The sequence below is a fragment of the Coregonus clupeaformis genome, chromosome 15 (genome assembly GCF_020615455.1).
Source record: "Coregonus clupeaformis isolate EN_2021a chromosome 15, ASM2061545v1, whole genome shotgun sequence".
In the NCBI taxonomy this organism is placed as follows: domain Eukaryota; kingdom Metazoa; phylum Chordata; class Actinopteri; order Salmoniformes; family Salmonidae; genus Coregonus; species Coregonus clupeaformis.
Window position 1 is genome coordinate 47,279,675 of NC_059206.1, and position 13,030 is coordinate 47,292,704.

Below are 13,030 nucleotides of genomic sequence, written 5' to 3' on the forward strand. Positions count from 1 at the left end.
GCACGTGTTTGTGCGTTATTGTTATTTTGTTAGATGTTACGCCTGTGTGCGTAATCGCTCGTATCCAAGCTCTTTTGACTCGTTTTGAGTTTTGGTTCACTAAAGTCTATTGGACTAAGTTCCTGCGTCCTGCGCTTGATTCCTGCACCACACCTTCACAGCACACCTTCTGACAATATGTGTGATTTATTTTGAAAAGAGCTGTACTAAGGACTTACTGTACACTCGGGATACAACATTTATGAAATGTCTTGATGGTTATTAATGAGTAGTATGCTATTGGATGAAACAATTCATTGAATGATTTCAATGACCTCTGAAATCTGTCCTGGCTTTATAGTGTGACCTGATCACCCGCACTATAAATTCTAGAGGCATGCTGAATTAGGGGGTTAGATATAATAAGGATAATTGTGAAGAAGTTTATAATTTGGAAAAAATCCTATATATAAATTAGTCCAAACAGGACAAGGATGAAGTGAGAGGGTTAGTCCTGAAAGAGAGGTATTCCTTGAATAGTGTTATGGGATACAGTTAAGTAAAGATATGCTCAAGGGTTGTCATTTTAAGGTTAGTTATTATTTTAGGTTTGATAGGCAATATTGTTGTTGTTTTGTTTTTTTGTACACATGAATCACGATGTGATGCATGTGTCCAAGGGGGGAAATTGGGATTACAGAGGTTTTAATGTTTTATTATGGTTTTGTGGGGAAATATGCAAGGTGTATTAAGGATATGAGCAGTAGTAATAATGTGTTATGGGTTAGGTTAAATCTTTTTTGTTTTTGTGATAGGAGGCATGGTGTAGAGGTGGTCTGTCTATGAGATAAGTGGACTACAACAAGCTGGAAGCAGGTGTGCTTCATAATCTCAAGGCTTCTCTTGACGGATGAGAGGACATGAGTAGCATACTGTGTCTCACTTAACCTAACAATGCTCTTAAGATTTTCTTTTCATGGGTGAAGATAACTCTGCCCAACTAAGTAGGAGTCTGAGCATTCTCTGCGCCCTGGAGACTATGTGATGGCAAAAGACTACAGAAGAAAGAGCTGAAAATACCCTATGTGGAGGGACCTGTACCAGGTGTTGTTGGCTATCTTAATGATGGTAAAATTGGTGGAGACAGATACTTAGATCCATGTTTCCCACTATAGGAGTGTTCCAACCTCAGCCATTGGGTAGCATTGTTGTATTTTGTGTGCGTCTGTGCTTGTGTCTTTGCAGCAGTAACTCTGAGCTTCCCTATGGGTAGGCTGATTGAAGGACACTTCGCAGACCGATGTCGATAGATTGAGAGGGACTCTGGCTGATCCGGAGACCCTAGTGATGGAAGAAGGTTAACAGCTAAAGTGATCATACATCGTCGTCCAGGTTACACCAACAGCGGTACGGATAGAAGGGAGCGCGATCGGGTATCATCTAAACCATTGTACCAGAGTGAGGAAATTGATGACTAAGAGACCACCGAGACTTTCAAGACATCCAAGACGCACCAGAAATCCTCATCATTGATTTCTCTGTACTTGACTAGTTCCCTGAGAATAAGGGGAATGGGGTACTGATAATAGTAGAGAGCAGAAGAACAAGACATAGAAGGGATATAGACAGGATTAGAATGTATATTCTTGCACAGGCAGGAACCATAACTAAAATGCAGGAAGGGATCACTATTAAAATACAAGGGTTAAAATAGTATTGGTGTGTGAGGAACCAGCACAAAGAGTATGGGGAAGTCACATGGGGTAGTGTGACTTTAAGATAATGAAAGAAAGAGTGTCACGCCCTGGCTCTAGGGACTCTTTTAAGTTGAGCCAGGGTGTGTAGAGTTTATGTTTTGTGCTCGTTGTGTCTAGTGTAGTTTTTGTATATCGATGTTGGCCAGAGTGGTTCTCAATCAGAGGCAACGAGTATCAGCTGTTGCTGGTTGCCTCTGATTGGGAACCATATTTAGTCAGGTGGTTTTCCCACAGTGTTTGTGGGATCTTGTTCCGTGTTGGTTTGTGTTTTGCACCTGTGGACGTCACGTATCGATTTGTTGTTTTGTTCGTGTATCATTTAATAAATAAGTATGTTCACCTTCCACGCTGCGCCTTGGTCCTCTATATCCGACGATCGTGACAGAATATCCCACCAATACAGGACCAAGCAGCGTGCCCAGGCAGGAGAGGAGAAGCGGCGCCAACCGGGCAGTCGTCGGACAGGCGAGGGGCACCCCCAATAAATGTTTAGGGGGGGGGGCACATGGCAGGGACGACGGGGCCACTGGAGGCAGATAAGGGGCGAGTTGGTGGACGAGGAGAGAAGGCCACCGGGTTACGGGAGCCATTGGTGTATAGAGGGAAGGAAAATGTAGAGGCACGGCGAGAGGTACTGAAGTGTGTTGCCAGTCCGGTCCGGCCCGTTCCTGATCCCTGTGAAAGGCCAGTGGTGTGTGTTCCCAGTACGGTCCGGCCTGTTCCTGTCCATCGCGCCAAGCCTATGGTGCGCGTCGCCAGCCCGGCCCGGCCTGTTCCTGTCCCTCGCACCAAGCCTATGGTGCGCGTCGCCAGCCCGGCCCGGCCTGTTCCTGCTCCCCGCACCAAGCCAATGGTGCGCGTCGCCAGCCCGGCCCGGCCCGTTCCTGCTCCCCGCACCAAACCTGTGGTGCGTCGCCAGCCCGGTCCGGCCTGTTCCTGCTCCCCGCACCAAGCTAGTGGTGCGCGTCGCCAGCCCGGCCCGGCCTGTTCCTGCTCCCCGCACCAAGCCAATGGTGCGGCGTCGCCAGCCTGGTCCGGCCTGTTCCTGCTCCCCGCACCAAACCTGTGGTGCGCACGCCAGCCCGTGCCCGTTTCACCGGTGCCTGGTCAGGTACCGGTCAGCTGCTCCACACCGGAGCCTGAGCAATCCGCTCCACCGAAGTCCAGTCCAGCTCCAGCCAGTGGGGCTAGACCAGACCAGGGGCACTACGGGGGGTTAGTAGAGGGTGGTGGTCAAGCCCGAGCCGAAACCGCCTCCAAGGAGGAATGCCCACCCAGCCCTCCCTGTTCGGTGATGTTTAGGCGCGGTCGCAGTCCGCGCCTTTAGGGGGGGGGTACTGTCACGCCCTGGCTCTAGGGACTCTTTTAAGTTGAGCTAGGGTGTGTAGAGTTTATGTTTTGTGCTCGTTGTGTCTAGTCTAGTTTTTGTATATCTATGTTGGCCAGAGTGGTTCTCAATCAGAGGCAACGAGTATCAGCTGTTGCTGGTTGCCTCTGATTGGGAACCATATTTAGTCAGGTGGTTTTCCCACAGTGTTTGTGGGATCTTGTTCCGTGTTGGTTTGTGTTTTGCACCTGTGGACGTCACGTATCGATTTGTTGTTTTGTTCGTGTATCATTTAATAAATAAGTATGTTCACCTTCCACGCTGCGCCTTGGTCCTCTATATCCGACGATCGTGACAAAGAGACAGGTGAATCATAGACATAAGGAGAACAGTCCAAGACTTAGATAAACAATTTGTTGTAGTATTTAGTGTTAGATTTCCAGGGGGAAGTGTTATTGGAGTAGTTATTCCTTGGGAAAGTGCACTGAACCCTGTACATGTTAGAGCCATACCAAATACAGAAGAAAGGGAATTGAAGGAGCCATTAAACAATGATTTGTATAGATGAGTACAATATATTGCATTAAAAGTAAATTAAATTAAATATTATAATATGCACCACATCTCCGTTTTAAACAGTTAACAGTAGTTCAACATCTTCACAGTTACTAGGACTGTGTGCTAGGATTCAATCATAACTTTTGTAATATTTAGGAAATTCTAACTATAAACAATTTTATGATCAACCAGGATGTGTTATGATTTAACTGGATAAGAACCCAAATGCAGACAAGTACACCAAGCCAGAGAAGTTTTAACAGGTTTATTTACAATGTTCAAAGTCCAGGTTTCCAAATATATGGGAAGAGCAAGTCCAGGTACAGGGAGGGTAACAGATCCAGATCAGGGCAGGTGTGGTACCGTAATGTCCTAGTGTCCGTGGTGAGTCCAAAAGAGAGGTCCGGTAATGGAGAGCAGGATGGTGGTGGCAGGAGTGAAGCGGAGGCAGGAGTCAGGTTCCAAATATATGGTCGTCTTGACTATGATCTGACGATGAGTGGTAAGTTTGACCGGGTCTTAAAGGCTGAGGTGATATGGTGAATGAGCTGCAGCTGGAACCCTGACTCCCGCACACCAGACTTCACTCCTGCAATCAAGGACAGACAGAGGGAGGGAGAGAGCAGAGAGAGCTACCTATCAGCAGTAGGCCTAACAGTACCCCCTCTACGGACGCCACCTGGCGGCCGACGGGGTTTATCGGGATGTAACCTATGAAACTCTCGGACCAGATCAGGATCCACAATGAAGCTCCTGGGCACCCAGGAACGTTCCTCGGGACCATAACCCTCCCAATCCACCAGGTACTGGAAACCACGACCTCGGCGGCGAACATCCAGAAGTCGCCGGACAGTGTAGACCGGACCCCCACCCACGATCTTGGGCGGAGGAGGGGGACGAGAGGGCGGGCACAAAGGGCTAACCGACACAGGCTTAATCTGGGAAACATGAAAGGTGGAATGAACCCGTAGGGAGGCAGGAAGCTGTAGCTTAACCGCGCAGGGGTTAACAATAGACAGTATCTTGAACGGTCCTATAAAACGAGGCGCCATCTTCTTAGACTCCACCTTCAATGGAAGGTCCCGTGACTTCAGCCATACCTCTTGACCAGGAGAGTAACCGGGAGCCTGGGACCGGTGACGGTTGGCTTGCCTCTGCATGTACGCCGAAGCTCGGGACAGAGCTACCCTGGCCTTCCTCCAGACCTTGAAGCAGCGGCGCATGTGGGACTGCACCGAGGGTACCGCAAGTTCCCTCTCTTGGGAAGGGAACAGGGGAGGTTGATAACCCAGAGCACACAGAAAAGGAGACAAACCAGAGGGAAGCGTTAGTCAAGGTGTTATGAGCATATTCCACCCAGGGGAGCATGGAGCTCCATGACCCAGGGTTAGACCCAGTGACACAGCGAAGTGCGGTCTCCATCTCCTGGTTCGCTCTCTCGGCTTGCCCGTTGGTCTGGGGGTGATATCCAGAGGACAGGCTGGATGTAATGCCCAAAGCTTTACAGAAAGCTTTCCACACCTGGGAGACAAACTGGGGACCCCTGTCAGAGACAATATCCGTGGGTAGACCATGAGAGCGGAACACATGTTCAACCAAAATATCAGCCGTCTCTCTGGCAGTGGGCAGTTTAGGTAGGGCCAAAAAATGAGCGAACTTAGAAAAACGATCAATCACCGTAAGAATGACAGTCTTACCAGATGAGGGGGAAGTCCAGTGACAAAATCCATAGCGATATGCGACCAGGGCCGGCTGGGTATAGGTAGAGGTCGTAGATGACCAGCGCTGGCCTGGGTGGAGTTTTTACTTCGTGCACATACCGTACAAGCAGCAATGAAGGCTCGAGTGTCCGCCTCCATCGTGGCCCACCAGAACTTCCGTCGCACAAAGTCAAGGGTCCGCGAAACTCCAGGGTGACAGGTAAGGGGAGACGAGTGAGCCCACTGAAGTACCTGGGAGCGAGCAGACTCAGGGACAAACATCCGGTTAGGAGGACCCCTCCCAGGGTCAGCTTGATGATGTTGAGCCTGTCTAACAATCCCCTCGATGTCACATGTGATGACTGCAATACTGCAGGTAGGAGGCAAAATGGGTTCAGGGTTACTACCAGTATCAACAGCCGAATGAACACGAGACAGGGCGTCAGGCTTGACGTTGCGTGACCCAGGACGGTAAGACAGAGAAAAATTGAATCTCCCAAAAAAGAGTGCCCACCTGGCTTGACGGGGGGTTGAGCTGCTTCGCTGACTGGAGGTAAGCCAGATTCTTATGATCCGTCCAAACGATGAAGGGTTGTTCCGCCCCCTCCAACCAATGTCGCCACTCCTCGAGAGCCAGCTTAACGGCGAGCAGTTCACGATTTCCAACATCATAATTCCTCTCTGCCTGAGAAAGTTTCCTTGAGAGAAAAGCACAGGGATGCAGTTTGTTATCTTCAGGAGAACGTTGTGACAACACTGCACCTACCCCAGTGTCGGATGCATCCACCTCCACGACAAACTGGCGGTCGGGGTCCGGCTGCATCAGAATGGGAGCCGAGGCGAAGCGATGTTTCAGTTCTTCGAACGCTGATTCGGCCCCTTCATTCCAAGCGAACGGTCGTGAGATGGAGGTGAGAGCGGTGAGTGGCGCCGCAATGCGGCTGTAGTCCTTGATGAACCTCCTATAGAAGTTCGCAAACCCCAGGAATCGTTGAAGTTGTTTGCGGGTAGAGGGAGCTGGCCAGTCCGTGACAGCAGAGATCTTAGCTGGGTCCATCCGCAGCTCCCCCTGAGCTATGATGTAACCCAAAAAAGAGGTCTCAGACACATGAAATTCACATTTCTCCATCTTCACAAACAGTTTGTTCTCCAACAACCTTTGCAACACCTGGCGCACATGCAGTTCATGTTCCTGGGAGGACTCTGAGAAAATCAAGATATCATCCAGATAGACAAAAACAAACCGATTCAACATGTCCCGAAGGACATCATTGACTAGTGCCTGAAAAACAGCAGGGGCATTAGACAACCCAAAAGGCATAACCCGATACTCAAAATGTCCCAAGGGTGTGTTGAAGGCAGTCTTCCATTCATCACCCTTACGAATGCGCACCAGGTGATACGCATTTCGTAGATCCAGTTTCGTAAAGATGGTAGCACCATGAAGGAGGGGAAAAGCAGAATTAATCAAAGGCAGAGAATACTTGTTCTTAATGGTGATGTTGTTAAGTCCACGGTAATCAATACAGGGTCTGAGGGTCTTATCCTTCTTAGCAACAAAAAAGAATCCCGCTCCTACAGGTGACGAGGAAGGACGCATAATACCTGCCGCCAAGGAGTCCCGAATGTAGTTCTCCATAGCCTCCGTCTCCGGCCGGGAGAGATTGTACAGGCGACTGCTGGGGAGCGGGGCTCCTGGCTGGAGGTCAATGGCGCAGTCGTAAGGCCGGTGAGGAGGAAGAGAAGTAGCTCTGTGTTTGCAGAAAACGGATGCCAGGTCATGATACACGTCAGGAACAGCAGAAAGATCCATGGACTCCAGTGGAGGTTGAGGCACAGTACTGGCAGGAGTCTGAGCAGAACACAAACAATTCACATGACAAAATGTGCTCCATGAAACAATGCTACCTGTCACCCAATCAATGTGTGGATTGTGTTTTATGAGCCAGGGGATACCAAGGACCAGGGGAGTCTGTGGGCAGTCGATAATATGGAATTGAATGTTCTCCTGATGATTTCCCCGACACTCTAAGACAAACAGGAACAGTCTGATGGGTAATGCGGGTCAACAATTGTCCATTTAGACCCTTAGCCTGCAGCGGACAGTCCATAGGAACAGTCTCCAAATCCATTTGTTGAGCCCACTCTCTATCCAAAAAGCTTTCGTCGGCACCAGAGTCAATCAGCGCACTAACAGAGAAATTCTGGGACTGCCACTGGAGGGATGCCTGGAGCAGAATGCGGGGAGAAGAGGAAGAATCCGCTGCTCGGCTCACCAAAACTTCTCCCATTAATGATGAGCCGGCCCTTTTCCCCGGACGAACTGGGCAGGAAGGAACGAAATGACCAGCTTCTCCACAATACAGGCAGACCCGAGCCTGAATACGACGTGCACGCTCCTCTGAGGACAACCGTGCACGACCCACCTCCATGGCTCGGGTTCAGTGCTCCTCGTATCGACTCGGGAAGACACGGCTCTCTCCGTAGGGGACGATGCAGGGAGGAGTTTGTTGATGACAGACAGGTTGCTTGGAACTAACACTCCTCTCCCGGCGGCGCTCCCGAATCCGATTATCCAACCTGATAGTGAGTGAAATAAGATTATCCAGCGTAGGCGATTCATCATATGACACCAATTCATCTTTTAAGGTCTCAGACAAAGCATTGATGAACACTCCTTGTAATGCCTCGTCATTCCAACCACTCACTGCTGCTAAAGTCCGAAACTCCACTGCCATCTCCGCCACACTACGAGCCCCCTGCCGAAGAGAAAACAGCCGTTTCGCAGCCTCCTTGCCTCGTACGGGGTGGTCAAAAACCTTCCTCATCTCCGTGGTGAAGGCAACGTAAGCGTTGCAAATGTCCGACTGACTCTCCCAGACCGCGGATCCCCAGGCACGAGCGGAACCGCTAGTAGAGTTGATAAGGTAGGCAATACGGGCTCTTTCTGAGGCGTAGGTGAGGGGCTGTTGTTCAAACACTAACGAGCATTGAGTCAAAAAATCGCCACAGGTTCCCATGTTCCCGTCATAGCGCTCTGGAGCAGGAACAAAAGGCTCTCTGATCTGGGCTGAAGGGGTAGTAAGGGCAGATACTTGATTGGAGAGTAATTGAACCTGATTAAGCAGCACCTGACTGTCCTCAGCAATCGTTTTAAACAGGGTATCATGTTGGCCAAGTAAAATGCCCTGATTGGCTATGGCAGTCCAAATTTGAGTGCACTCTGGGGTGGTATCCGAGCTACTGTCTGCTGGGTTCATGTTGGTCAGATCATACTGTTATGATTTAACTGGATAAGAACCCAAATGCAGACAAGTACACCAAGCCAGAGAAGTTTTAACAGGTTTATTTACAATGTTCAAAGTCCAGGTTTCCAAATATATGGGAAGAGCAAGTCCAGGTACAGGGAGGGTAACAGATCCAGATCAGGGCAGGTGTGGTACCGTAATGTCCTAGTGTCCGTGGTGAGTCCAAAAGAGAGGTCCGGTAATGGAGAGCAGGATGGTGGTGGCAGGAGTGAAGCGGAGGCAGGAGTCAGGTTCCAAATATATGGTCGTCTTGACTATGATCTGACGATGAGTGGTAAGTTTGACCGGGTCTTAAAGGCTGAGGTGATATGGTGAATGAGCTGCAGCTGGAACCCTGACTCCCGCACACCAGACTTCACTCCTGCAATCAAGGACAGACAGAGGGGAGGGAGAGAGCAGAGAGAGCTACCTATCAGCAGTAGGCCTAACAGGATGAGGAGAGAAGTGTAAGCAATTGTTGGAATAGGAAAAGGGAAACACCAGAGTAATGTCAAATAGATTATGAGCAAAAATATAGGAATGTTAAAGTAAAACAATTGGGTTATATAGTTTGGGAGAATTCAAGGGAGAATGTGAAAATAGGGGGTGTTTAAACAGATAGCCTTTGGAATACAGGGACCCCTCAAAGAAAAATCTATCACGCATTAGATAGAAATGGGTATTACGAATGAGTGATGAAACATAAGACATGTAGACAATGTTAATAGGGATGTTTTGGATTGGAAATGAACTCAACTAAACTGTTATGATCTGTCCTTTCCTGAGGTTACTACGGATGGTGTCGTAATGCATAGCAGAAATAATTCGGTCCAGAACGGTGTAAACCTCAATAAAAACCAAAAACCCTCTACCCGGCTGAAGAGGAACAACAAAGGCGTTGAAGACGTTCCTGTCCGACACCACCTCTGCCAGGAGACCTGAATCCAGCATCAAATCAAAGCAATCAATTGCCTTCTCTTTTGTGCTTTCTCTCTCAAGAATGTGACAGGAGTCCGTGTGGAGTGAGCAGGAGGAGAGAGGTCTATGCAAATGCAACGTTCTTCCTAGTTTGGGTATACTGGTTTGCAAATGGACAAAGCAGAATGATGGTGGAGGTGGGGCGGTTCAGGTGTGACATTGGAATTGGGACATTGCCATGGGTAATCCAAGATGAACTATGAAGCTATCTGAAAAACATAATGAAGACGCCAGAAGATTGAGTGCCGGTAGAGGAAGGGACTGTTAGTTGAGGTAGTATGTTGATTAAGGAGGTATTATACACTACTAAATTTATAGTAATTTGGACTAGGAATGCATTAAGATACTGATCTGTTGTAATTCTCGTTATGAGGAAGTTAATGCTAGAATTATTATAATATAAATAAACATTCCGCCAGTGTCAATATGTGCCAAGGTGAGAGTTTTAACTTTGAATGATGGAACAAAGGTGACTAACTAAGAATTGTCATTCCAAAGTTGTTTTGGGTAATTCATTTGATTATGATTATAAATTATAAGTGGACTGATTGATCTGAATAACTTGTTAATATTAATGCTTAGTGATGTTGACATTGCAATTAATGGATTAGATATTGATATTGATTATTTTGATTGTTATAATACTTGTGATATGGGTGAAAAAGGTTATGTAAGCTAAAGATATTGACACCATTCTTAATATGTCCTAGATATTATTGTTAAGACAAAGTTGCATATGTTGATGTGATAGGATACTAACACATATATGGGAAATGCTATAACTAAACAAAAGTGGGGAGCAATGTTTATAAAGAAATACACCCAGTTCAGGGAGCGCCATGACAGTAGGTAAATGAATATGGGACATTTTGGGAATTTGGGAATCCTGAATGTTTGTATGAAGTTGTTCCTGGGGGTGGATGGGCCTGCCATGGTTACAAAGCCTAATAGAAAAACTTGGAGGTTAATTTAGAGGGAAACCTTCCAAACTTGTATCCAATACCTGACTGGGCTCTGGGTCCTCATCGGGATGGGTCAAACAATGAGGAATATATATTGGTTTAAATAAATGCATATGAAAAGTAACCACATATGGCAAGGATAAGAATGAGTAAATGCGCATACTTACATTCATTTAAAAATTAATCTTTGTATTATTTGGGACATTGTTGGAATGTCCCAAAGGGGGGATTATATGGTAATATTTTATGTATCATTAAGGAAAATGTTGGGAAATGTCAAAGATAAAATATAGTAAACATGATTGACATTTTATAAGTCCAGATGCATGTCTAAATAAGGAATATAGTCAATACAATGTGTAAACATGCTTTGATGAATGTATGTATTTTATTTTTTAAAGTGTCTGAGCCATGCCACCAATATAATGAGATAAGGGAAAGAGGCAAAAGCGCCCATGGCCTTTTGGAGTACAACAACATGTGTTATTGGACTTTCAAAGATAATAGTGGCGTGGCAGTTAAAGATGTTAATCAGTGATCTTAACGGGAGTAGCTTTGTAAGCTATGTATAAATGACTGTGCATTTGTGTGTGTATATAAGAGATCTCTAAGCCAAAGAGAGACAGCCGTTCCATGGAGTGGCTCGGCTTTGTTACGCAATAATAAAGTCTAATTTCTGGATTCTCAAGCTCCAGTCTCTTGAGAGATATTTTTGAGTTGACTATTTTTTTGTCAAATATTTCAACGACAACTACGACCTAAAGCTCAATGTAAGGGTTATCTCTCTCGCCTTTCCGGTGACACTAATCATTTGATTACACAGATTACCAAGTTTAGTAGTTCAGTAGTTGTCACGTTCGTCGATGAGAGAGGACCAAGGCGCAGCGTTACGAGCGAACATATTTATTATTTAAACGTACACACGAACAAAACAACGAAAACGTGACGTCTATGGTACAACATGAAACCACACGAATAAAATCCCACAAACACAAGGTGAACACAGACAGTTTAAATATGGCTCCCAATCAGAGATAACGAGCCGACAGCTGACACTCGTTACCTCCGATTGGGAGTCATTGACCAAATAAGGGAAACACAAAACCAATGACCACCCAACCAAAACAAAAACACAACCAAAACGAACACACCCTGGCTCAAAATACAAAGTCCCGGAGCCAGAGCGTGACAGTAGTGATCAATTGACACATGCATTATGGGATATTTGTGTCCTGATGGGTTATGTATTCTAGAAAGTATTTCATATAATAACAAATAATAATAGAGCCATTTACCCCAACCAGGTTCATGTCTAAAAGGAGACTGCTGATCATCTCTACTTCATCTGAGGATGACTACTCCTTTCAACAGCAGCTCCAGGGGCTGAGAGGACAGGCCTGTCCTATGGGTCAGGCTCCCTGTTAAACATCTCCAACCAGACCAGACTAGTCTAAGAATTATTGAGTGTTGTTAACCTCAGAAACATTATGCCATTATCACAATAGTCCTCACTCAGAAGTAATGGAAGGATAATGACTAAATACTTCAATTCCATTGTTTGTCTTTCCAACAGGCATCCGTCATTTTACCTTATTGAAGTTGATCGGAACAGGACCAACAGCCTCAGCCTCAGGCTCTGTGGAACTGTTTCCACTCAATGGTGAGTTTGTTAGTTTTTTTCTAAGATAATACTGTGTACTGACATGTCAACAGACAATGTCAACATGTCATGCATTCTGTGTTTTTGGACAGGAAATGGAATCCAAATCCCTTTGAATGATCCAACCATTCCTATACACAGCCTTTTCCCAAGAGATACGCTACAGAAAAACTATCTTTCTATTTCCTTCTGTCATTTCCCACACTGATTCGATCCTACTTATTAACAGTCAAATGTTGATGGAAATAATCGGAAAATGGCAGGACAAACACCTTTCCTTTATTCTTCGTAGGGAAGAGCCAAACTGAGAGCGAGCCTTTGTCACGGGACGTGGTCAACGGGACCAGCTGAAGATCAACCGGGAGTACTTCAGTATGCTGGTGGTGGGGAAGGACGGGGACGTGAATGTCTGGTTCCCCTCCCCCATGTGGTCTCTGGCCAACATCTATGACCTGGTGGACTCCATGGAGCTGCGGCAGCAAGAGGAGAAGCTGCAGAGGACTTTGGGTATTCACTGTCCTGAGGATACTGGCGGTAGTTACCAAGGTCATGATCAGGAAGCAGACGAGCGCAACCTTTACCACAGGTCAGAGGAGTAAAAGAGAGAAAACAGCCCAAAGACCTTAAAAACACCAGCAAGCTCAAATGAATGTTAAATGGTTGTGGGTAAAAGCTTGACATAATAACAGATGGAACCATAACCATTAAAGGCTTTTTATTATAAATGTCTTTGCAAACTAGATCAAATTATCAGAGGCGTGGAAATGGCCAACATTGAAATGGCCAACATTTCCGAAAGATATCTACAAATACTTAACATGT